A 27,888-nucleotide genomic window follows, 5' to 3' on the forward strand; every position below is an offset into this window, starting at 1 on the left:
TTTTAACATTTTAAAACAGACTTTATCCACATACTAGTAACTAGAAAATCAACAGATTCTTTTTTTTCTAAAACATTCTATTCCAACGATATAAATACCCGAATGTTATTATATTAGAATAAAAAATTTTCTATAATAAATTCTTAGAAAAGTTTCTCGTTTTGTTGTCTGTTTAAATTTTATCCAATGACAGAAAAAGCTTACAGTGAACTGTACCACTATTTGTTATATTAAAATTGTATTTCTATTGTTAAAATTGTTATTTATGATTTATGAAAAAAAAAATCACATTTACAATTCACAGTTTAAACCGTAAAGCTTCTACCTGATAGTCTTGAATTGGTTCTTTATAAATATAGGCTTTACATCGTGTAGTGAGTCGGAAGATAAAGGTACTGTCTTTTATGACTAGATTCACCATGGTCTTAAAAATTGAAACGCTTTCTTTACGACTCCTTTTTAGATGCTGTAAATTTTTTTCAACATTTTATTGAATTTTATTGAATGTCTGAGCTGAAAGTTATTTTTTCCCCCTTCAATTTTCGTCGTATTAATCCTTAAACGTTAAATTCTCACAATTCTCGGAAATAAAGATATTTTCACTTTGCACAATGTAAAAACAAACTCGGAGCTGCGAAAGCAGAGATTTTATGCTTCCAAGTGACTCGCTGTTATTTCCAAATGAATATTTTCTACGGGTGTTATGACGGCTTAAATTATCGATCATTTCTCATCGTTGGGATAGAAACAGCTTGAAATTTTAATACCTGTTTAATCATCGAGTCCTGGCAACGTTCGAAATAATACATAACCGGGAGACGGAATGAAAATCAAATCAAAGACAAAGATGAAAGTCGGCCATTACCGTCGAAACGGTTGAGAAGCACGGTTCTCGGAACGTAGAGTGGTGTTATTGTCCGGCCGCTTATGGCGCCTCTCCAAGAAACGAGTATTTCGCTCGCGCTCGTTTATGTCCCCTGCTGCTCGCGAGGATACGTTTCTTGCAAACGCTAGAAACGCTCGAACCTGTTTGCACCGTCGGATCGGAGGCATAAAACTCTTGGTTGCTCGTTTTGTGTTGCTGAAGATGCGGCTTCGAAATGAATCCACGCGGCCCAGACGGATTGAAAACATTAAAATGTAACAGCTGTCGGATGTTTTATTATCTCCGCGCGTTGCTGACACGATGGATTTTAGAAACTGATTCGATGCTGCTTGTTTTGTCTGGTGACAAACTTTGACAACAAAATAGAGAAATATCGGTTGCTGTGGAAAATTATGTTGTCTCAGTATCACTAGACTGTGGATATAATAATAATTCGTACGTTTGCAAATGAATTTGCAAATTTACGTTAATTTGAGATTTCGTTTTATCGATTAAATGTGTGGTATGTGTAGTATGCTTTGGATATTTCACGTGTTTTTTATATTCATATAAATAATAAATATTATTCATATAAATATAAATTATATTCATTTTATTTTTCATGTATATTTTATAATGCCGTTATATGCATTCTGCAAATGTTCCATATAAACATCCACAGTCTAATTATCGTTTCATATGTATTCTCACATTTATTGCATTAGATCATTTCTGCGTTTATTATTGCTCTGACTAATTACCTTAATTTATTAATTTTAAAATTGACAATTTAAATTGAGAAAAAAGAATTTCTTCGCTGTTATATTTAGATTGCGTTTGTGTTTTAGGAAATTTTCAAGAACAAAATTGCACAGAACACGTATAATATAATACGAAAAAATGTTTCAAATATTTTTAAGTACGGTTTATATTATTTGTATCATTTAGTAAAAAGAATTTTTGTTTACCGTGTTTTTTAATTACATTCAGAATTTGCACGAAAATCCGCAGCATATAATGTGTTTAACATTACATTGTAATTTAATTCAATTACGTCGTATCGCTTTATACCTAATTCAATATGTTCTGTTTGCACTCTGTGTAATTGATTTATTGTGTATCTAAAAAGGACTATCGCGTTAAATTAAATTAGATGTGCAGTATCGTTTTTACGTATGATCGTTATACTTTGTGTTCGTGTCTCTATTGGACAATTAGCAGTGTCGTGTGGATGTGTGTTCTAAATTACTTTTTAACAACAAATTTTTAGATTCCCCCAAAGCTTTAAATTTTCATAAATTATAATTTTTTTTATTTTTAATGTTTTCAAAAATTCTTTTTTTTTTTATTTGTATTTTAACATTTGTTTAACTTTAAGATCGTAGGCCACTGGTAGACTGCAGATTTTTATCTACTTGTTGAAAATTTCAAAATATAGGAATGCATATGATGCGTATAATTTATAAAAATATATGAAATGTCAAAAGGTGTAAAAAATGTATAGGGTGTAAAAAAAATAAATGTCGCAACTATGCAAGATCGATTCTACACCCTCGATTTGATGGAGAATAGCAAATATAATATATAAATATATAAAAAAATATATATATATAATACAATATATAAATGCAAAATATATAAAATGTCTCCAAAGAATCATGGATCGTTCTCCTAAAAAAATGATTACATATATTCAATTATTATTAAACTCGTCATATATATAATATGTTTATATTTTGCAATGGAATAGGCTCTGCTATTGCACTTAATTTCTTCGTCGGGTCCACAAGACAGCACCATCCTGTTTAGGGGCAGCGTAATTATAGCGACAACGGAAAGTCTAATACGCAGAGCGGAGCTCTGTATCATAGTTTAAGCTCCATTTCAAAGTCACACAGTATAACACACTGTTGAATTCGTCTCGATATCAGCAACAATCTTATGATATGAAAAATATATGGTGCTATTTAAAAAAGTCATGGTGAACGTAAAAAGTATTTTTTGAGATTTAAGAATATGAGAATATGTAGCACACTAAACATTAAGAAATTTTTATTTGAAACATTTTTTAATTGCACTACTGGAAATGCCTAAAAACTAGTGACAAAGCATAACGCGGACACCCTGGCAGAGGCAGATGCACGAGCATGTTCTTTACAGATAATACGGCAGGATAGTGCTGTCTTCTTGAAAGAAATGTTCGACGAAGAAATTCAGTAAGTGCAATAGCAAAGCCTATTCCATTGCAGAATATAAACGTATTACATGTATGGATTGTTTAATAATAATTTGATGTATGGTTCCTTGCAGACATTTTATCTTCTCGATGAGTACAATACGATGCAATCATAAAAAAATTTGATCTTCAAAAAAACTGGTCAAGGTCAATTTTGCGACACCTTGCTCACATTGTTCTCCATCTATAGATAGCATAGTCTCGACATTTATTTTTTTTTACACGCTGTACTCGTTGCAATATTTGAAGAATGAAAGCAATCTCTAGGTTAGGTCTTTAATCAACTGCACGAAAATTTAAATTTCGCATAAATATCCGCAGTCTAGTTATTAGCAACGTATTAGTACGGTAAATACCGTATCAGATACAACATTCTAAATATCAAGGATTGAAGAAGATTCTGCGTATCTTGTTTAGAATTCACCAATTTAATTGTATCATTAGGTAATCTTGCTGGAGATTTTTCGAATGGCTCATAACGAGATAATATCGTGCGGCTTGTTCCAATTCCGCCAGTTAAAAATTAAGTGTTAAGATTTAATTAAGATTAAATCTGTTTGAGAACACCTCCTTTCGATATCATCGAACCTCTTAGTTATCTTTTATTTTTATAACAGAATTTAAATAATTATCACTTGCTCGCACAGACAGTACCAGTAATGTTGCACAATATTACTCTACTTTCCTTGGTGTTTCCTTGGCTGCTGATTTTTGCTGTTTTATCCGTTCGCTAATGAATTCTTGGTGGAGTCGAAAAATTATATACATATTTGTCTATTCCGACTGCATTGCAGCCAACGTGCATTCAACATAATAATTTCGCGGATGTGTGACGCGTCCACGTCGGAGAGCCACGTGTCCGTGGTGTGTGCGGCCGATCGAGGGAATCGATATATCGTGGTGTGTGGCTTTTCAAAACTTGCGTCACGAACGATCGTGCATTATTGCGGTTCCCTTCCGCGTTGCTCGAAGTCGCGTTTCACGTGCCGATTTATTTCGTTTTTTTTTTTTTTTTTTTTTTTCTTTTTTTTTTTTTTTTTTTTTTTTTTTTTTTTCCGCCCTTTATTCTAGGAAGTGTAGCTTTATCAAGGCCTGCTGGAGGATATGAACAGGGAATTTTTAAAGGTTGGAATTTTATGAATGTTAAAATTGCCGGAGAGAAGGAGCAAGTGGAATGGGGTCGAGCTTGAAAAGAATTTATGAATCGCTATAATGGAAGTTGATATCGTTTGAAGATAACGATACTTTCCTGATAGAACACTTCTATTTTGTATCGGAAACATCGAAATTAAAATATCTTCCGAGCCAAAGGTCTTTCTACGGTAAACAACAACTTATCTTTTTAATGTATACGCGATTGTGCGCAATTCAGGAAAGGTTCATTTTTCACGAATTTATTTATTACGAGAAGATAGCGTAAACAGCAATGGATTTCAAAGTAATTTTTAAAAAATAATGCTCTAGATTTTCATTTATGCAGTCGAAGAACACAGCTTTTCAGCGATTTGTATATAAAATGTAACGTTTTCAATTGGCCCAATAGTATTATATCTCTAAAATACGTTCGTGCAATAATTTGTAATATATGTAGAAAAATTAATAAAATTGGCACAAAAATGTATGTATTTATATAATGTATACGATACTATGTAATATACTACGTATACTTTATGCACACACGTGCAAAAAAAAAAAAGACTCAGTCAGCGATGATTAACTCACTGATTTAAATAGAAATGACTTAACAGTTCAGTGTATACTGAAACCGTTCATAACAAAAGTTCAGTTTCATTTTTCAAAATCTCGTACATTTTGCAACTTTGCAAGTTTGGTCGCCTGTCAATTGTCTCGTCAATATTTAACCTTTTTCCACTCGATTGTCTCTTTTAAGGGAACATAGTACTTGAATCTGGCTAATAGCTCGGATAATAGCTTTTTTATAATTGTTAATTATAAAATATATACGTTTGGTATTGTATGATACAATAGTAGATGTAAGGAGAATAAAAGAATTTCAGCGATACTTACTGGAACAATTCTTGTTGCTTTTTGCGAAAATTCATAAAATAGCGAAGAAAATTATTTTTCAGGAGATTGAAAGTATGTATCATTAACTCCTATATACTATACCTGGTCTAACAAACTTAAAATGCACGTTGGCAATTACTTCAAACGATGTCACATGTTACACATGTTAAACATAATCAACAAAATTTCACGTTTGAACAGAATAATTATTTTCTACTATAATTACAATATATTATTATACTATATTATATTATATTATATTATACTATATTATATCATATTATATTATATTATACTATACTATACTATACTATACTATACTATACTATACTATACTATACTGTACTATACTGTATTGTACTATACTATACTATACTGTACTGTACTATACTATATTATATCATATTATATTATATTATATGATAATATAGTATAGTAATATAATATTGTATAGTATTAGTATTATATAGTATTCTATAATAATATAGTATAGTAATATAATACAATATAATATATTAATATATTTTCTACGTGGTTTTATTTGAAGCGATTACTCGCCATTTCGTAAAAATAAGTTGCCGATGGATGCTAACAAAGGTTCGCAAGGGCAAAAGGTTAATTTCGTCGTGCACTCGAAGGGGGCAGCCGTCTGGACGTGGAATAATAAAACGTGTATCGAACGTCGCGTCATCCGGTTTCTTCCGGAACCTGGGACGCGACATCGGCATTAAGGTTATGTCAATGTTTGATCACGGCGGGAACCGAGCTCGCTTGAAACATCGCGCTGGTCCGTAACACCGGGATCGAAGCCAAAATTAATATGCGACACTGTGGTTTCAAATCCGAATTTCAATGCAGAAACGCACGGGCGAAATTGAATTTTACCCCTGCGGGAAATAATTGGTGGGCCAATATTGACCCGCATGTTCTGCGGATAAAAGTTTCGCGCCCACTCGTGACCATTGGGGAAACCTGTACTGTAATTACAGTAGATACCTTTGCAATATCCTTTTGAACATTTCGCTTTGCATATCGTGCGCGCGTTATCTCTCTTGCATCTTGCATCCTGATTTCTCTTTATACAATTATACGTATATCTTGCTTCGTGTTTAAATTTATCTGTTATTGGTAGAGAGAAAAAAAAAAAAAAAATACGATATACGTTCAATACGTAAAAGTTAAAGAAAAATTACTATGTTTATCAGGTAACTGTGAATTTATAATACGCAACAAAAAGTAGTCCGATTTCGATAGTAATTTATTTTCTTACCTCTCGGCCTTGAGAAATATCTACGTAAATATTAATGGTACATAATTTTATACTAACACTAAAGTTAATGGTGCACTATCTTAAACTAACAATTAATAGATCTACAATCAATCTTATAATACGTGTTTTTTTTTTTTTTTTTTTTTTTTCTATAATTCATAACGTTATTTAATTTTATCTGCTTCGTACAAATTACTCAAAAATGGATCGATATTGCGGCAATCTCTTTAATTGATGAACGTGTAATTAGAGTAACATCATTTATCTAACAGTACAAACTGTCTACTTTGTCCCTGTTAAGGATTAAACCTCGGTAGTATTCCGATATTTTGCTTCGTAGACATTTCGATGAACCATAAAACATGAATTCGTCGCATTTAATTGCGTATAATTAACTACATTTGTTAGACGGACGACGATGTTTCGATAAACACCGTCGACACAGAGGAAATGGTAATTCCCCGCGATGACCTTGATTGTCCTTAACACGCAAAGGTCGCATCGCACGGCTGTTTGCCTGGCCTACTTTCGTTTGTTGATCTTCCGCGTGTTTCTAGCGGCCACGATTATTTTCTTCGATCATTCTCCCTGTCATCAACAAATTGATCATTGTCGAATTGATCGTCAGATCGAGATGCTATCGCTTCCTAAGGAACTTCAGGGTTAGATTAGTTCTTCGATCCTGTCATTATATTCTTTAGTTTCGTGTATTGAAGAACGTGAGATTGAATGAAACGAGGGGGGTTTTGAAAATTATACGGCCACTTTTTAAAAAATTAAATGTAGAAACACGTTGCGTTAGAAGAGAATAAATAGAGGATGATGAGTAGACTACGAATTTTTATGCGAATTTTCATAGGAAATTTTAATGTGTAAAATTACAGAGAATGCATATATATATATATATATATGAAATGTCTAAAGAACAATATTTTTTTATGTAAGACTTGGCACGTACAACAATATTTCAGCAAAATTTTACTTTTTTTTTATTATGTATTATATATATTATATTTTTATATATATTTTTTATATATATTATATTATATTTTATATATATTTTTTATATATATTATATTATATTTTATATATATTTTTTATATATATTATATTATATTTTATATATTATAATTACGAAAAATGCGAATTTGCATAAAAATCCGCAGCTGTCGATAAAATATATTATTATATTATGGTTTTCTACTGGTGATTTGATCTGCTCATAATTTTCATATTTATGACGAAAATATTTAGACTACAACTAGCGTTACAGAGAAAGATGTTTTTTTTTTTAATGTGACGAAGTTTTTGCTACTAATAAACATAAATAACCTACAAAACGAAAGTGTCTTACTAAGTAGAAAAAGAAATATATTTTCTAAGTTAAACAAGTTAAAAAATTGTACGTTGAAATATACATATATATAGTTTATAGAATCGACACTTGTAAGCAAAGTTATTTAAGTTTTCCGAAACTATGCGTATTAATATAATATCAATCCTCTCTCTCTCTCATAGAGGATAATATGGTCCTGAAAGCAAAAGCTGTGAATAAAAAAATGAGTGTACAATATGAGCAAAACTCACTCTTTGATATTTCAGACATCAAGATCCGTCATAGAGCTCCTCATAATACTGATATGATTTAGTTTGCAACCTATTTCATAGCGTAGCGTGGCAACACGTGGATTAAATACACGTGTCACCACTATTCATTCTGAATTGAAATGAATTATAGATACGTAATGAGAACTTATAAAGAATAAAACTAAGATTATTGATTCGCGATAATGACGAGTGAAGTATCAATTTGTGTCATGTCAGTTGAATTATTTCCAGCTTCCATTTATTAGTTACCAACGAATTATTTTTTAATCATTTTTGGTAAATTATTATTTTTATTCAAGTCTCCAAAATGACTTATCTTCGTAATATACGTTGAATTCACACTATTTAAATTAATTCAATTGTTTTCCTCTTACACATAATTTTATTATTAGTTATTAGTCTATATTTTCAGTAAAAATTTAAAGTAATTTACGGAAGAGATCTTAAAAGAAAATTTAAAATTTAACGACACAATACGATCCCTTGCCGTATATAGTTAAAATTTATTTTTGAATTCTCACGAAATTATTGCCAAGATTGATGTTAGAAAGAGAGAGAAAAGAGAAAAAAATGTGGCTGCCTTGGAAACTTTTCCTTCTCATTTTCGTCGAAAGAGTCAAATAAAACGGAGAGCCTTCGCATGCTTGGCTTAATTAAGTGCATTGTCCATCTGAGAAATTTAATTTTAGCGAGCAACTTATATTCCCTTTGCTGTCTCTTCAGCGTTGAAAACGTCAGGTTTCTTTCAAGCGCCATGAAACCTCGAGAGCATTCTCTGTCCTGTTTCATTGCATTTTTTTTCATACAAACGAAACAGCTATCTCCAAAAAAACACTCGCGTGATTTTAACGCCGCTTGAAAAGCTCTTGCCGCGACCTTATTGCTTGCATTCTCGTCTTTGTGCCCTCCATTTCGTATGAAATGCTGCCATAATTGACTAACAATAACACCGAAAGAATATGCGAATTCTTTACAATCAGACATTTTTTACAAACGAAAGAATTTCCTTTGGATAAAAATAACGAAATTAATTACGAATCGTGACAAGTTGCTAGAATCACGAACGAAAGAAATGCACGTTACAAACGAACAGAGCTTTCTCTAATTTTCGTGGTAACAGGAAATAATAATTCTTTGCTAAAAATCCGTTCGCTCTCGTTCACCAACGATCCTTCAACGAATCGGCCGCAAAATTCTCAAAATTACTACGTGATAACCTATTGAGAATCTGACTTTGCGCCAATCTGAATTTAGCTTTTCCCCGTTTGGAACGATTCGCAGACTCGGAATATCAGAGTACGATCTTTCCAGCCTTCGTCCATTAAGCAGTTGCTTTGACATTTCCATCGAGTCGATACGGAACTGGTATTGGAGAAATACAGGCTCGAGTCGTGTCTCTGTTACGTGGGTAGACAAACCCACTTTCCTTTCAAGAAATCCTTCTTCTCTTTTGTCTATCGAGGGAGAACGTTGTCTACGATCGTTCGTTTCTGCTTCTTGGCACAAAGAGAGATGTACCATTCGTGAGGGAGATCTTTTGAGACGTTCCGAGTATGTTTCTCAGAATGAAAAATGGCGTAACGTGAGCCGATTAATGGACTTCCGGTCTTCTTGGGGGAAAAGAAAGAAGCCTTCCTCGAGTGCTGTCAGGACACGAGTCCGTGAACGATGAACGTACACTGCCACGTGAGATTCTTGGGTCATTTTGCCATGTAACTTTGCACTTTATTGCCAAAAAAAGAAAAAAAAAAAAAAATGTAACAAACCTTAACGATATGTTTCCACGGAATTCTAATCCCTAAGAATACACGTGGAAACGTCTGGAAATGTCTGGAATGTCTAGAAGCAAATTCGGCGGTCTGTTGAAGTAATCTGCTGATCTTGTTGTTCAATTTGTTTTTATTATTATTTATGCGGTCGTAATTATTATACGTGGACACGGAAACTTGGATGAAATCAAGTAGCTCGTGACAGAATATGATCACAAATTGAAGATAAGTTAATTTGATCGTGATTTCATGAAAAGTCTTTTTATTATGAAAACTATGACAATAGAATTTAAAGATCCTATAGATAGATATATAGATGAAATTCCAGTTATACTATATAAAAAATTAATTATATATAAATTTTATTATATATATTATTTATTATATTATAAAAATTTATTATATATAAATATAAGTAATTATAAGTACTTATATATAAGTGATAGGTATATAGATGAAATTCCAGTTATACTATATAAAAAATTAATTATATATAAGTTTTATTATATTATAAAAATTTTATATATATAAATTATATTTATATATAAATCTAAGTAATTATAAGTATTTATATATAAGTATATGTAAGTGATAGATATATAGATGAAATTCCAGTTATATATACAAAATTAATTATATATAAATTTTATTATATTATAATAAATATATTATTGTAAAAATTTATTATATGTAAGTATTTATATATAAATATAAGTAATTATATTTTTATATAAGTATACAAAGTTAAAGGGGAAAAATTATTCGAACGTGAATCTACATAAAATCTGATTTTCCTTTCGAGAAAATTGGCTGTTTAACGAGTCGATGAAACTGGAAAATTTTGGAGTGGGAAGTTTGATTAATCTCAGTGATGAGTAAAAGAAGGTCAAGGTTCATAGATAAATAATGGGCAGAGCTAGGATATTTATTAAAAGATACGATAAAGATAGGATAGGAAAGAAGATCGGTGTTTAATATAATAGATGAAAGCAAAAATTCGTGATAATTGAAAATAACGTAGGATTGTTTCTGATTCTAATTGGTGATGAATTTTTTTTCACTGGTCTCTTCAATATCGATCGCAAAATTTGAACGCAGCGACGCGAATTGAGCTGACGATCATTTATGACGATCATGGATTCAATGATAAAAAAAAAAGAGAGATCAAAGTTGTTTAAATTGTGAAGAAATTTACTGATTAATAGTCATTTAGATTGATACTTGTTACATGCATATGTTGTCACATTACGTGCAATACATACTCCTTACGATCACATAAAAATTTTGCAACATCATTTCTGGATATTTTAGTAAGCAGTTTTGAAGTTTGAACAAATATACTACTTATCGACAAAATATAATGCTATTATGTATATTATATTAAATACTTATCGACAAATAATTGTTTATTAATAACGAATCGTTCTAAATATATATCTGTCGTAAACGATCGAGATGTATTCGATTTAACTTCCTTATTTATATGAAGTTATCTATTATGATGCTGCATTGAAATATACACACTTGAAATGATCAATTCGTGCACGCAAATGGGCGTGCTTCTATTGACCATATCTACTGAACATCAAGAAGATTATCCCTAATGTTGACAGCGTGTATCACATATACATGTCGAGCTTTCCTACTTGTTAGACCCGTTCATTGAGAAATATCGAAGCAGGATACAAAACATACAAATAGAAATGTATGCACGGTATTATGAAATGACTATAACATACAAGAGTCGGCTAAAATAATGGAAATATCTCCATTATAAGGAAATTCAGACTGTATGCGACATCGATAATGATTCTACATAATGCTAATGAAGTAATTTGTAATTAACCCCTTGCAACTGGTTCGCGGACCGTAACGAGTGACCGAATACAATAATTAGTCGCTTTCTTCTTGAACTCGTCGATACGATATCACTGGATAGAAGATTATTGAGAAGTAATAAATTTATTATTTGTTTTGCTTATTTTGTTTTACTTAAATATACTTAAAACTGAGAAAATATTAAAACATAAAATATAAATATAAGATAATAAAGTATAAATATAATATAAGATAATAAATAAAATATAAAATATAAGAAAATATAACATTTTGGAACAAAAAATTCTCGACGTGCGTGGCACGTCATTCCAGCGCAAGAAAATACTTCATTAATATTATGTAGAACCATATCGTTGTCGAATATAGTCTGAATTTCCTTGAAACCGGTATCATACAAATCCTGGATACTTTGTCATATAATTCAAGTGGCAAAAACTCTTCAAGTGTTTTTAGAGAAGCTAAAGGAGAAAGGTGTCTAGGCTTATTTTTCTAAAACGGACTGTAGTTGGTGTTCGACTTCGATTCATGTTAAATTGCATTTTATATTTTACAATTTTAATGTAAATTGCAATTTACATTATACAATTTTATAGTACAATATAATGTATTATTATACAATTTATTATAATTGTATTATTATACAATTTTATAACTATATTATACAATTTTATAACTATTAATATCAACTCATAAGCGTAGAAGCTGCGGATTTTTATGTATTCTTGTAACCCAACTGAAAAGAATCATACGATAACAATTATTTTTTCAATTAAAATGTTTTTGATTGACAGATAAGTTGCAGAAAATTGTTTTTGTTACTAATGACCATTATTTACTCATTATTCATCAGCATAAGAAATTCTATTTCATTTGCTCGTAACAGTGAAGGAAATTCATTTTGGTTCTTCTTTTTTCGTCACCTTATATGAGATTTATATTGGAAAGTAACCTTTATGGCTTTTAAAATGTGTTTGGCACGATTGCAAAGAATTGTTTTATCGAATACAAAACAATACTTTATACTTTATTACATACCATCGTGAACGTAATTTTCCTTATTAATAACTGTCACAAGTAACCGAAATAGAATTTCCCTCGTCGGTAACTGTCACGTGCAGCCGCAATAAATTCCCCTGATTGATAACAATCGATAAGCGGCCGAAATAAAATTATCATCGTCAGTAATGGTTATCGACGATGAAGACAATTTTCAGTCACTTGTAGTTGTTATTTGTAATAAGAAAACAGTTTACAAAATCGATATTTTTCCTTGAAAAATTTTCTTTTATATTTTACGATTAACATCCTTAGCTTAAACAACGAATAAGATTCTGTTATTGATTTTTTTCGTAAAAGTTTTTGGTTACGTACCAACTACATAGAAATCTATGTTATCTACATATCGTAATAAGTACTCTATAGATATACACTTTATCTACTTTTGCATATTGCGTGCATTGTGTGCATTTCTGTACCTTGTAATTTCTATAATGTATAAAAATTCGCAATCTACTCGATACAGCAATTATAAGCAATGTTTCCAAAATTATAGGCAATTGTATTTATTATTCCGACTCTTGTTTATATATTCTCGTGTATATTACATCTTCGATTTATTCGCGTATAAATAAATAACTTAATAATCAAATTAACAAAATATCTGCATAGAACGCACGTTTCATTCAGCCGTGTTATGTGCGCAACGATTTTTCGGAGGAGACCACCGGAATAAAGAGGTTAAGTAAGCGCATTACGTATGCACCCTTTATTCCCCGCAGAAATCGTGCACGATGACTTATTTTCACATCGTGCTTCCTTTTCCACCGCCACTGTTTATTTTTCTCCCTTAATTTCTGCCCTTTGCGCCCTGATTCCTCGTTCGCATATCAAAACATCTCTATCGCCTATCACGTTTCCCATTCTTACTTCCCTCTCCTTTATTCCCCGCTTTATTCCTCGCAATTTCTCCAAGAACTCGATCGCTTGTTCCCTCTGTAACCCCATTGACGCATCTTGCCCTATATAAACAACTCACCCTACGGAATTCCAACTGCACATCCAGCTCCACCATCCGCATTGCACCTTTATGTATGTACTTCTCACCATGTTTATCGAACCGCATATATATCCATCTCTGTACATTCTTGTCCATAAATCAATGCGATAAACACGCGTATCTGTACGTAATTCTCTGTGCAGCAATTAATCATTAAGGATGTTGTCGCAATTAATGTTTGTAATTTGGGATCATTTTGAGTTTAATATTTATTAAAATCTGTTGAAATGAATGAAGATCGATCGCATATGTTACACTAACATATTTATATATCAATGTAGACTGAATAGATATAGAAGAAATATTGGATCAACTAGGTTTATATTTTTTTAAATTTATATTATTTGAAAGGATGAAGGTCGATGTCATATCGCATATGTTGCACTAACATGTTTATATATCAATGTAGACTGAATAGATATAGAAGAAATATTGGATCAACTAGGTTTATATTTTTTGAAAATTGTATTATTTGAAAGGATGAAGGTTGATCTCATATTGCATATGTTACACTAACATGTTTATATATCATTGTAGACTGAATAGGTATAGAAGAAATATTGGATCAATTAGGTTTATATTTTATATTTTTTGAAATTTATATTATTTGAAAGGATAAAGGTTGATGTCATATCGCATATGTTATACCAACATGTTTATATATCTATGTAGACTGAATAGGTGTAGAAAATATATTGGATCAACTAGGTTTATATTTTTTGAAATTTATATTATTTGAAAGAATGAAGGTCGATGTCATATCGCATATATTACACTAACATGTTTATATATTGATGTAGACTGAATAGATATAGAAGAGATATTGGATCAACTAGGTTTATATTTTTTGAAATTTATATTATTTGAAAGAATGAAGGTCGATGTCATATCGCATATATTACACTAACATGTTTATATATTGATGTAGACTGGATAGATATAGAAGAGATATTGGATCAACTAGGTTTGTATTTTTTGAAATCTCAGGGTTGATCGATTTTCGCTTATAACGATACTTGCAGACAATATGTATGCAAATTCGGTGCTCGTTCTAAATTAATTTTCGTTAAAACGACTACTTTTAAAGTTATCAGAACAATTACAGTTACGTGGAACATTCTGCGCAGCATCTATCATGGTTTCATAGTTTCAGTATAAATTGATCGTATAACGCAGAGTTGCCAAATTTATTTGCCTTACCGTCCCATTTTCAAATAAAAAGTTACTGAAAGTCTATCTTTTTTAAATGGACAAACGGAAAAATGCAGTGACAAATTTGCATTGTTTTATGTATCTATTCTCCAGAACGTAGGTAGTAAGAAAAGATATTGTTGCAAATAAGACACAGCAAAATAATAACACTCGCGCTACGCAGAAAATTACAACAATAACGAAGGATAATATTAAAATAAAAATCGCGAACAACTAAAATAATTCTAGAGTTAAAAATAATGAGAAAGATGAGCCTGGTGTCAATTTGTCAACATTCGGATTTATCTTTGTCAGCGGCATTCTTAGATCACCGCGATTAATTATTTACAGCCAGTTAATAGATTTATGACCGCTTCGATCCACTAAATGTGACGAAGGAAAAGCAATTAAAAAACTTTTGCACTCTGGCGTAGATATCTCTGCTTTTGCGGTCAAAATTTCAACTTCAATTCCTCGTTTATTGTTAGCTCGGTTCTTGTAATTGTCGAGATTCTTTTGTATTAGTACTCGAAAAGATGAAACTGGTTTTTCAAAATTTCTTCTGTTCCTTTATTTTTTTCTCTTCTCGAATCGTTTCAACGTCCACCAGGGGGCGGTATCGCCTACTTTGGAAAGCACCCGTTGATATAATACAACGACTTATGGCCAAGAAATGAGGAGTTTCTGGTTTTATACCGGAAAATGGCGCAGGGACAGTTAATGGCCGCTGGGGCCACGAACATCGAAGGAAGAGCTCTGGTAAACAAACGTAGGAAAAGTTGATGGTGAGAAGCAAGCGACCGGACGACGTGCACGGCCGCCTCTCGGGCGCCGTTTTCGTCCATCGATCGCATCCTTCTCGTAATCCTGTGGAAGTGAACAACGCCGGAGGCTACTGGCGCCAATCGGCGCGCAACCGTTCCTCCTCGTCTTCGTGGCCCTCGCGCGCACCAGGAAGCGCCCGATTGTCCGGATAATTACGTAGTTAAAAGCGCTGCTTGTTTTCGCCTTCCATGCACGGTCATCGTACTCGTTCCTTTTTTTATTCGAAGGTGGCGAGGCTTATAGGAAGGAGGAGAATTATACGTGCGTCAGAGTGATTTATGCTCGAGCTAGGGGTTCTTAACTGTTCGTGATTACGCACTGAATGAAAGATAATTTGTTCCCTGGTGTGGATCATCTCAAATATTTCCGTTGTTTTCGGAGGCATGAAAACATTTTGTCGACGAATGCTATTCAGCGCAGAGTGGGCCATAACACGACAGAAATGATTTTTTTTTTTTTTTTTTTTTTTTTTTTTTGTAGGTGGGAAGGTTTTGATTCATTAATCGATACAGCTTGATATTCTTCATAAAAAAAAATATTGATCTATGTGTATCGAAAAATTATTAGTTTAGCTTTAATATATTTTATGCACGAAAGACAAAGATATTGTGTGCATACTGTCCCTGTCTTTCTTTGTCTTTCATACGATAGATTTTATAGAACTAAGATTCAAATATCTCTTACTAAACTAAAGATTTTTTGATTACATAGATTGATATACGTTGAGTTGTATCGATTAACGATTGATTCAAAATTAATAAAAAAAATATTTAAATAATGAAGATGACTTTGACATCTTCGAAATTTTTATATTTACAAAAAAAAAATTATTATTACTGTACTATTGTTTCCTTCTCGTTGTTAAAAAAATTTTTTCATATCTCCAGAAACAACGGAGATATTTGAGGTGATGAAGTTAGATGCATATGATATATTAAAATTAAGTGGTTTCAAATGCTGCATTATCTCCATGGATGTATAAGTCTTCTCTGAATCTTTTTCAAAAATGTAAAGATTAACACTCTTTTTTTATAAAATTACTTATACTTTTTGTTACAATCTACATACTTTCCTACTTTTTTTTTTACATATCAAGTTTTTTGACTTCAAATTCCGTAACTTTCGATATTTCGAAAATTCGATGATTTTCAATCAAAAACCAGTCAAAATCGATAAAAATTAGACCAAAAGTATCTCATCACTGGTACATACATGAGGACCAATAAAATGGACATTTTGTTCAGCTGATTTTTTTTTTAATGAAGGTTGGGAGCTCAAGATCATCGAATTATCTATGAATATTGAGTTTATTTGTTATTTAATTTCAACAAATGAAAGATTATTTAACTAATTTATTTGATTTAGTCCCAGAACAAAGCTACTTTCCCTACATTATTTTTATAAATTAATGGAAACGATCTATCGTTTCAAATAGTTATTTTTTATTTTTATCTCAAAGAAAATTTACCCTGCCTTCCTTTAATCGCGGTCAATTCAACTAGATGAACTTTTTTTTATCTTTTATGCCGTTCCCAAATTTCATGGTATCTTGCCACTATCGGAAATTTCTATTGCGTCGAATGTGTATATCAAAGAATCGCCCATCAAGCGACGTAGGAAGAATTCTTCCGAAAGATCACCTCCATCACTGTCGAGCCTGAAATTAATTAAATCGTAAATGGTTTACGATTCGCCTCCCTCGGCGATTCTAGTGTCACAGTTCGTTCGAATTAAACAGTCCTCGGTGAGGCATTCCGATAAATTGTTTTCACTTTCCTGCGACTTCGTTTCGGGAAACTTGGACCACTCCAATTAATGCTGCAATCGAAAAGAAATAAGAAACAAACGGTAGTTAAAATTAATCGATTCTGGCGCTACGTTTCGCTTTTTCGTTTCGTCTTTTCCTTTAATGTCTCGCATGAACCTCGCATGGCTGAAATCTCATCGATGCAATATACCCTAAACAGGTTTTCAGAAATTTTATTATCGGTTTTGGGCGCTCGCACGTCATCGTTAATCGAGCGTCTTCCTCGGCGCTTAAAATTCAGGTAAGCGAGCAAACGATTACGTTGTAAACGAAGCAGCCAGTTCAGGTAATTGAAGTGATGAAAACTTCGCGAAGTTTTGAAAACTGTGTCTCGCCATATGGTGTCCCTGGCCATGTATTGGTTGGCCGTTTGTTTAACGATAAACGGTGGGATTGCGATACCGATCATTTCTGCAAAGTGTTAACCGATAAGAAGCGCGCTACATCCCGTAACACGAGTTAAGTATAATGAAACGTCACGTGGAGATACGATATTGTATAAACTCTCAGCTGGTATCGTACTGGGGTCATGGATGACTATCGCTTGGATTAGACTTGAGTCAAATTAACGTATTGGCAACTCCTGACACAGTGTTGTGTGTTATATTTACATGAGCTGTAGTTGGTAGCATAAAATCGCGTCGTTTTATAAAACTGTAAAAAAATACAAGGAGATAAATACTTAAGTTTGAACTAACAGATGGTATTATAAGTATAATTGTACTGTTGGACACGATGACAAATAGTCAAAAGTTTTGAGAAAAAACATTTTCAAATGAGAGTAAAAATGAAACTTGTGATGTATTAACGTATTTTAATTATATAAATGAAATTATATAAATAATAATTTTAATTATATAAATGAATTTTAACTATATAAATCTCTGAGGTCCTTGCTGCTTGAAAATGATAAAATGGAGAATATTTTCTTAACATTATTCTATATTATTCGTTTAATATTCACGTGATATTTGAAGAAAATATACAGTATAAAAACGATATAATTAAAGAAAAAGAAAACTATGAAAATATCTCGGTCTGAACACAGTTTATTGTGTACTATCCAAATTACTACGATAAATTTATTCACACTGACTTACTGAACTGTCAGTTCTGTCGATGTTTCGTAGACAGAACAATGAAATTTAGAGAGCATAAAAAAAGAACGTGAAATCTAATTAAGGATTCTTCTCAAAACTGAAGCTGTTTTTTTGCAATCGATTGCGAAAAAAGAAAAAAAAATATGACAAATTCCAAGTTCGAGCTTGTTCCGATTGCGGGAATGTTTAATTTAACTTTGCCAATGTTGTTCGTTACATCGCGCTTCATTTTATTCTTTAACGTACACAAAGTTAGTACCTAATTAAAGTATACGACGAGTAGCTTTATGTACTTTTTCTCATTTGAAAAAAATAAACGCTTGCTTGAACGATACTTTTATGAGATGGTTGTACTACTGGGGAATTAAAAGGTATGGACATTTTCTACAAGGTCTCCTTCTTTAATTAGCCGTAATTAATTCTATTCCGTACGTTCTGTACATTTCTGCGAAGGATCTTCATTTTTCTACGTCAAAATACCAAGTACAAAGAGAAAGGACACGGAACATTTTGACTAATTACTTCTGCAAAGCGAAATAAACCCAATAGAATGAGAAGTTTTAACGCTCCGAGCTAAATATAGTTCTCTGTAGAGTATCTTAGGAAGAAACATTATATCGTTTATTTTATTTAATGTCTGGCGAGCATTATGCTTATTCTGAGAAACTTAGACGCCTTTTCTAAAGAAATTCTTACATTGCACAATCAATTAAATTTTTCTTCCTTTCAATATAAGTTTCATTTCTTTTTTCCAATAATCAATCTATTAATTCTGTGTAGTATTAAACAAAACAACTGTTTACTTTGCAAAAGTTTCATGTTACTAAAAACAAAAGAAATGCTTGAATTCTGTTTAATATAACATGTTGCAGTGAATTTATTACATTTACTGGCCATATTTCTGACTCTCACAGTCATCATCTTATTCTCTTAGGTGTTTTAAACGTCAGCAAATAAATAACAATTCTCAATTCTTAATAATTATTCTCAATCTTGAGATATCTATTTGAATATTCATAAATTTTTTTTAATGTTTTCAAAATTATTTTCTTGTACATTTACTATTAAATTTTACAAGTTTATTTTAACATATTTTGCTAAACAGATAGTGATACATTTTTAAGATACAAGATCAATAAATATAAAATTACAGAGCAATTATTTCTCGTCACCCATTTTCCTGTAGTGAGAAGATTTCTCTCTTTTTGCTTTCCAATTGACAGATCAAAGTAAGAAATGAGAATCAGTTATAATACTTTTCAAATGAACTAAAGTAAAATTAAATTATCGTTAGAAAATTATCATTTCGTGCAAGTGAAACTTGAAGAGAAAATTGTTTTTACAATTACACGCATTCTTAGCGTTTTCAAAATTCCTATAGATGCAATAAAAAATCTATGGTTTAATTATCATCATTATCGCTTGTTAATAACAAAATCTCCTGTCGTAGGTGAATAGTATTCACTGAATGCAGTTGTCATGTATCGCGTTCCGTCTTATTCAGAAAAAGAAGGGCAAAATACTCGTGCCAGTTTTTCTCAGGCTCTCCTTTCTAACAATCGAGATTACCCATTCACCGAACGTTTCCCACAACCAGTTATCCACGCGTGAAAATCTCGGCCCGATCGCTTCCGATCACTCGAGGCAACGGGAGGGAAAATCGAAGGTTCTCATATTTGTCCCCGTCACTCGATCGCTAACGAGTCTACTCACGATGAAACGACACTTGAAAAGCTTTCGCGAGCGTTCGCATTGCGTTTTCGCCGTGTTCCCTAGACTGAATGAAATCGTTACCAACGTCTTCGAGGTGAGTCCGCGTGACCCGGAGTGGGTAAGCCGGAAGGACGTAGGCAAGCCAAGGTCACGGTCTACTTTCCGCCCTTGCTCGCAGTTTCAGAAGGGCAAGGGTCGGGCAAAAACGAGGTTTCACATCCGTGCTTTAAACGGCAGTTCTTTGATAACCTGAGCCGGATCAAAGCGGAGGGGAAATGTTATAATATTAACTTCCTCTTGCGCTGGAATAACGTGCCACGCACGTCGAGAATATTTGGCCCAAAATTGCAATATTTTCTCAGTTTTTAAGTATTTTTTTAGTTAGTTTGCTCGGTTTTTATATTGAAATGTAACCAGTTTTGATTATTTACTCAGTTTTTATATTGGAACGTAACCCAGGCAAAACAAATAATAAATTTATTATAGTTTATAAATTTATATAGTTTATAATTTCTATAAATTTACTTAATTTCTATAAATTTCTATAAATCTACTTCTTAGTAATGTCTATCCAGTGATATACCGATGAATTCAAAAAAGAAGGCGAATTATTGTATACGGTTTGGTCACTCGTTATGGTCCGCGCCAACCAGTCACTAGCGCAAGAGTTTAAGGGCGGACTCTCTGCTTTCCTTGCCACGATATCGACGTGTTTAACAACGACACCTTCTTTATCGAAGTTCCATTACATGCTACCCCTTTCCTACTTTACCAAACTTTTCTTACGTACAATTTTCCACAATGCAATGTCAATCTTCCAAAGCTCGTATAAACCATGTATATATCCATGATCACCTCCGGCACCGTTTCCCTTCGGAAAGATTGACACTAGAACTGTCACCAAAGTGGTCAGAATGACCAATTTGTAATTTCCTATGGCAACTTTATACATTTATAAACAGCGAGTATTTTTTTTTTAGAATGATTTTTAATCGAATGATTTTTAATGAAATACATCAATGGAAGATTCTTGATCGTATTGTTAATTTCTTCTTGTATCTTGCGCAAATATACTTTGGCCGTCGGTAGTTCTACTGTTAAGGAATTTTGCACACGCGTGAAACTTCTTGTCTCCGGCTCGAACCAGTGGGCGATGATAAGCTGATTCGCAAGAAGATTCAAGAACAAGGGCAGGGGAGTGAAGGGAAGTGTGTACCTCCCGAAAGGAGGAAACGCCAGCTACGTAGCGGGTTGTGGAGTGAATGCGGGGGATATCGATTGTCGCAGCGGAGGGGCCGCGGCCAGTCAGCTGACTCGAGTTGCCAGCTCACAGCTGATCCGACACGCGATGGTCCGCGGCGCAACTACCGCCGCATTGCCGCCCTCCCCCACTCTGCGTTACCCCCCACTCCGCCACTCTGCACCGCGCCCCTCGCCCTAGCCCTATATATATTCGCGCATCTCAATTTTCTTCGCGCTTTGCGGAACCCCGCGGAGCGTGAACGCGCGCGTTCTCACCGCGCGAATTGCTGCTCGCTATTTTCTTAACTTCGAGATCATTCGATATGTACATACGTACGTACGTCATGGTCATTGAGATGTAAAAATCGTCTTATTCGTGCAATTTTTTTTTTTTTTTTCTGTTTTGGTTAAAACCTGCTAGTGAAAAGACTGACACCGGTCGATCCAACGATCGAGGTACAACGTTTGAGGTTTCTTGCAAGCGACATGTGCGTATCTTGGCATATTGCATACATGCATATGCATTCGCAGCTCCATAAAATCGATCTCGATACGTTCGTGACTAAATTGCTGATGTACCGGTCGATTGTCAAACGCGTGTATACATGTACAGGGTGTTTCAGAATACGAGAATGGGAAGTTATAGTATTGCAAGCGCTGATTTAACGAAATAAGAGGAAAAGTTTATGATTTTACAACGTGTCGTAACAATTGTTCAAAATTGGATTTTAATGATATATATATAAATACTGTATTGTGAACGGAGCAATTTGTGTACAAGTTGCGTTCAGCGAAGGTTATTTTGAATTTTTGACATTTTCCTGGCCAGTTCAATCAAAAAGACTTGAATCCTCTCCTCTATTATTTTTATGGGCTCGTTTAAACACTGTAGTTTAACTCAATTTACATTGTTGAAATACTTCGTTCGATGGTTACTTCGAACAATTTTTCTACAAATATATAAGCAAATATTACAGTACAAAGTAAGCTGTAACAAGCTCCTCCCATATTTCCCACATGTTCCAAATCACCCTATATCGTAATACATATATATTACGATTAACGTTAATCATGATCAGTATACTAATAGTTTACGAACTATAACTCAATATATAACTCAATGTGGACGCGCTATTAAAGACAATATCTGCGGTTTATAGAAAATCTTATTTGTAATTTTTCCAGCCTCGCGATGTTCAATTACAAAGTATCATTTTATCGTTGAAAAATATATTTGAAAATAATAAATACCAAGGAATTATATAATCTTGAATATGAAGAAACATGGATACAAAGATTAAACTAAAACATTCGTAGCATTCATCGTGTGATTATTTGAAAGTCATGATTAGGAATCTAATTAACGAACTACTCGAGTTTAATATTTCTCCATGCATTAATATTTCTCTGTGAAGCGAACTCTTGTATGGAAATTGGGCCCATACGATTCAAAACAAGGTTAACAATAAACTTTTATTATTATTATTTCATTTGTACTATTAAAATTTTATTATTACTTAAATTGAAATTTTTTTCGTGTTCACAAATATATAGTAAATATTTAAAAAATTACATCGCACGTGCCTAAAAGATAATCAAAGTAATAAATTGTAACAACTGAATTTTCATTCTTCATACCATTTTCTGCAAATGATGTTGAGTCAGTTTGATCCAAATTACTCATTTGTAACTCTATATAAATTCCGCACAAGGGCTAATTATAGAGCATTACTTGCAAACGTACTTCTGTTCAGTTTCCTTCGCCAATCTCGCTTCTCAAGCGTTCCTCTTCACGTTTCATCGCCATTATCGGAAGAAAGAAATTATTTGTAAATCAACTTGGATTTGATTGTCGATAAAATACTTTGCTTTCTTCGTACGAATTATACGGAATAGCAAGGATGTCAGATCTGGAGGATGCATGCAAATTACTGGCGGAAGATTCGCTCGACCGTGTTGATTATTATACCCGACATCGAAGGGCCGCTATTATTTTGTCGTTTTCATGTCGTTCGTCGTCGCAACGACATTTACTCCTACGACAGTTTCGCCGGGGCAAATGCAAATAGATCTAACGTCGTTCCTGGCGGCTGTTTCGACTCGCGGAATTGTTCTCTCCTTTGAGAGAAAGTAGTCCAATGGGGAATTTACGGTTTGCCAGAGGTGTGGGAAAATTGTGCGACTGGTGTTTAATCCTAAAACGACATTGTGGGGTTGTCAGCGACTCTGTCGAATTTTAATCGTGTCTGCAAATGTAGATATAGAATGTAGAAGATATCGAGAATGTCGAGCGTTTTTACAGCTTCTTAATCTGTGACATAGTTTTCGAAATAACAGAAAAAGGGAAATGTTTCGTTTTTATATTTTCATCGTTTCATGGAATCACAATGAAACTCCGCTTATATTACAAATTTGTCAGAATACAAATGTATAATTGAAATTCGTATAATAGCAGTTCTCTCCTCCACTCGTTGAATATTTTCGTTCATATAATAGTTCAGATTCAGACAATTAGCAACGGCTTATTATTAATTAAAATTTGGTTCAAATTAATAGAGATCGTATAAATGGAGTTCTACGATTTTTTTTTTGTTATTTATCAAATGAATAATGAATTCATAAAAATTTGTGTAATTGTTTTAAAACGAAACCAATTATACTTTCTATTCGCTAAAAGCTATGTGTAACGATTGAGAATATATTACAAATCATACTGAATAAAAACCTTTTCTATACGCAATTCAAAATAATTGTTTGTTCTAATTTCTTTTCTTTAGCTAAAAATATAAAAATCGTTTTTTCTTAGGACATCCAGAGAAGAGTAGCAAAAGAATTTTAATAATGTTTAAAATATTTAGCTATCGTTTTGGACTGTCTACAATCTGTCAACCAGAAAATAAGACAGCTTGTTGTTCTGCGATTAAGTTCGAATTTAGAATTTACGTCGTATCTGAGATACACGCTTGTACGTATTTGAAATAAAAAGACAACGTCCGCACATATAAAGTTGATCCTGGACTAACAAAGCCATCAAGACATTGAGAAATATCAAAAAAAAAATAAGTTACAGGAAAACAGAAAACTGATAAAAAAAAATCTTTCCAAATATCAATAGTCACAATGTAAAATAGTTAGAAGAACCGTAATTATCCAAATCCTCAATCCGATTGAACGAATCACCAAAAATTATCTAGTTAAATGCCAGAAGTCACCGAAAGAAAAAAAAAAAAAAAAAAAGAAGAAATAATTAAAAGTGACTACAATCTCACACGTCATGTATGTACGTTAGTCCAGATAATAGAAGTTTCAATCAATTTCAGTAGCCGCGTCGACGCTTCGGAGATCTTTTTGTAACCGTGTTCTCCATCTTCATATTTACCTATCGTGCCTCGTTGCTTCGGCAGTCGTTCACTGTCCCGTTCGTTGCTGCAATATAACGCGTTCCACGTAGCTTTGTCTCTTGTCGTAGATATTTGTTCGTCATTCCTAGTACGCCCGAGCGCTTCGCCGCTCCTCTTCCTCCTTCAATTTCGACCCCCGTGTGCCGCCGCTGTTATCGTGCAAAGGGGAACGACGCGTATGCAGGCTGAGCGGTAAATCCGTAGGTTAGAATAACGATAATAGTCCGCGTCGTAATTCCACTCGAACGTGATCGTTGCTTCGATATAATTGTGCCGGATTGAAGCGGATCGAAGCGCCTCTGGACGCAACTGTTTCGGAGCTAAGCTGGTATTGTGCGGACGTCTGTTATTTGGGCGGAGATTTTGTTACTTAATCGCGGAAGTATTTAAGAGAAGAGGTTTGCGAACGATCCCCCTCCCTCCTCTCCTTCCTTTTTGCCCTTTTTCTCAAGCTATTTCCTCCCTAGTTTGACCAGATTTTTGCCTAAAACATCTACCAGAGTGTATAGTAATGTAGTACAGTAAAATTTTAAAATATTTCAATTAACATCTTTTTTTTCTTTAATAGATCAACGATGACTCGAATTTTAATTTCTTATAAATTAAAAAGTTCACGATATTTTAAGAGAAATCACGGTTTTTTTTTTTTTCTTATTACTCGGTTGAAATATTCTATATTTATGTATAGAAGGAAGAACAGTAGCAGGTTTCTCATTAACTGTGACCTTCGTTAGAATTAAATACATGTAAATAAATTATTTCCATTTGACGAGGTAAATTTCTCGATTTTCTCGATACTACACTGAACTAAACAAGCCGATCTATATGGAATATTCGATCTAAGCTGCAATCGCTCGAAGTTTTGTTAGAAACTAATGTATTATACACATCATACATGAATTAAATACATGTAAATAAATTGTTTCCTCTTGACGAGGTAAATTTCTCGATTTTCTCGATATACTATACTGGATAAAACTACACTGAACTAAACTGTTCAACGTGAAACCAGCCGATCTATGTATGTACATTCGATCTAAGCCGCAATCGCTCGAAGTTTCGTTAGAAACTAAAGTACATGGTATTATACACATGTACGGTCTCGTATCGAAGGTACCAGCAATCGATCTTTACTACGCTACAAAGGTTACCAATTGAATGCCATTTTCCATAAATTTGTCGTAGCTATCGAGGGCCCGATTGCGCCACTCGTGGAAAATTTTCTCCCCCAAAGAAATCGTCGGAAGCGACTCAAAAGGACGTCGAATAAAAAGAGCGTGCATCGTTGCCGCATCAGCGAGCAATTCCTACCCTAGTTTCTTTCATCCATCATCGCAATATCCTCCGATCGTTTCCGCGCCCTTTGCTCCGGTCTAATCGAGACTAATCCTTACATAAGCGGCGTCGTCGTCGTTGCGCCCTTATCTAGCCACCAAGGTGGTAGCTAGTCGCGCGTCAATGCTAACCCAGATTTAACCCAGACCCCGTAACTTGATCCAAACGTGACCCAGATTTTGTTTAGATTCAATCCTGACCTAATCCGTTAGTTTTATCTTATTTCCAAGTTCACGCCTATCGGCTTGTGTCTTCAGAGTCTGTGCTAGCCGCGTCAGAAAAGCCAACAAGTCGAGCACCACGCCCAGTCTCTTGCTTCATTTTCGTTACAGAGCTTTTCGATCTTCCGTCTTTCGTGAATATCTCTCGCGACGTGCAAGACACGAATACATGGTGCTGAATACATGGCTTAGGTTTTCGATTGACGGAGCGAATAGAATGGAAAGATTTTCGTTGGTAAAGAGAGAAACTTTAATAATAATTTGGCGCGTTGACTGTCATAAATTCCGTTTTTTGGATTGTAGGAGATTATATTCTTTGTGTGGAATTAAAATTTTTGTTTTATAAGAAAACAAAAATTTCAGCACGAATTAATATTTATTAGTTATTAAAATTTCAGGACGATTAAAATATAAAATTTGTGTCAGAGAAATAAGAGTGCAAGAAATAGTTATAGTTTATGATACAATAAAAAATACAAACTTTTATATATATATATTTAATAGTGATAATAATATTTTTTTCATATCGTAATATGTATTATAAATTTAAAAATGCATAAATTGTAAAATTATGAATTGGCCATTTACACTACTCTGTTGGTTTTAGTTTTAAATATTGTTTTAAAAATGCTATGTCTTGAAAAGCTAGAAAAATTGACACATTAAAGATTCACTGAATCTTTAAAAATGAAACAGCTTTTTTTTACTCTAGTTTCTTAACATGCCACAATTTTTTTAATTATCCTATAAACGTTGCAACATTTTTCGAAAAAAGGAACTCTTATTTCTATTCTTTTCTTTCAGTAGAACTTCTTTTATATGAACTTGCCGGGGACAAATAGAGTTCATATAATAGGAATCCATTGATTCTCCCCTCTACCAATGATTTTTCGTTCGTATAACAAGAATTCATATTCAAATAAGTGGATTCAACTAACAAGAATTCATTGAATCGAGTATCGACTAATATTTGGTTCTAATAAATGTAGTTCTACTATATGTGTAAAAAATATTTATAAAATTTGCTGCATTATAATACAAACGTAATATTGAAGAAGTGAGAACTTTAGAAAGAGTTGAATATCGTTTGACTAGATTTATTTCGATATTACACGCCGTTCCAACTAAGAGCCACCGGACATTTAAATATCTTCTTTATTTTTAACAGATTTAATAAGATTTCAAACATTATGCTTAGAATATTATCGAGGATAAAAATATCACTTTGACAATTTGTAACATAGAAAATAAAGTTCACGTTATTCTCGCGTACATTGTTTTAGAATTTCGTTATCTTTCAATATTTGAAATTATTCCAAAATCATTTAAATGTATCTTAACACGTGCTGTTGCAACATGCTAACTGGTAAAAAAAAACCAGT

At 33.1% G+C, this 27,888-nt stretch overlaps 2 long non-coding RNA genes across 2 annotated transcripts in view; one reads left to right on the plus strand and one right to left on the minus strand.

Moving 5' to 3' along the window:
* LOC122534764 overlaps positions 1-12,084 on the plus strand; it is a 19,693-nt gene extending 7,609 nt beyond the window's left edge. Inside the window, exons 3-4 of the long non-coding RNA XR_006307987.1 lie at positions 9,390-9,395; positions 12,074-12,084. This is a non-coding gene — a long non-coding RNA (uncharacterized LOC122534764). The remainder of the gene's footprint in view (positions 1-9,389; positions 9,396-12,073) is intronic.
* Positions 9,439-26,563, minus strand: LOC122534765. The gene is made up of 3 exons (XR_006307988.1): positions 26,202-26,563; positions 26,068-26,078; positions 9,439-9,452 (listed from the first exon to the last, which is right to left on the minus strand). It is a non-coding gene; the product is annotated as an uncharacterized LOC122534765 (long non-coding RNA).
* Between the last annotated feature and the right edge of the window lie 1,325 nt (positions 26,564-27,888).

The sequence above is a fragment of the Frieseomelitta varia genome, unplaced genomic scaffold (genome assembly GCF_011392965.1).
Source record: "Frieseomelitta varia isolate USP_RPSP 00005682 unplaced genomic scaffold, Fvar_1.2 scaffold_638, whole genome shotgun sequence".
Lineage (NCBI taxonomy): Eukaryota > Metazoa > Arthropoda > Insecta > Hymenoptera > Apidae > Frieseomelitta > Frieseomelitta varia.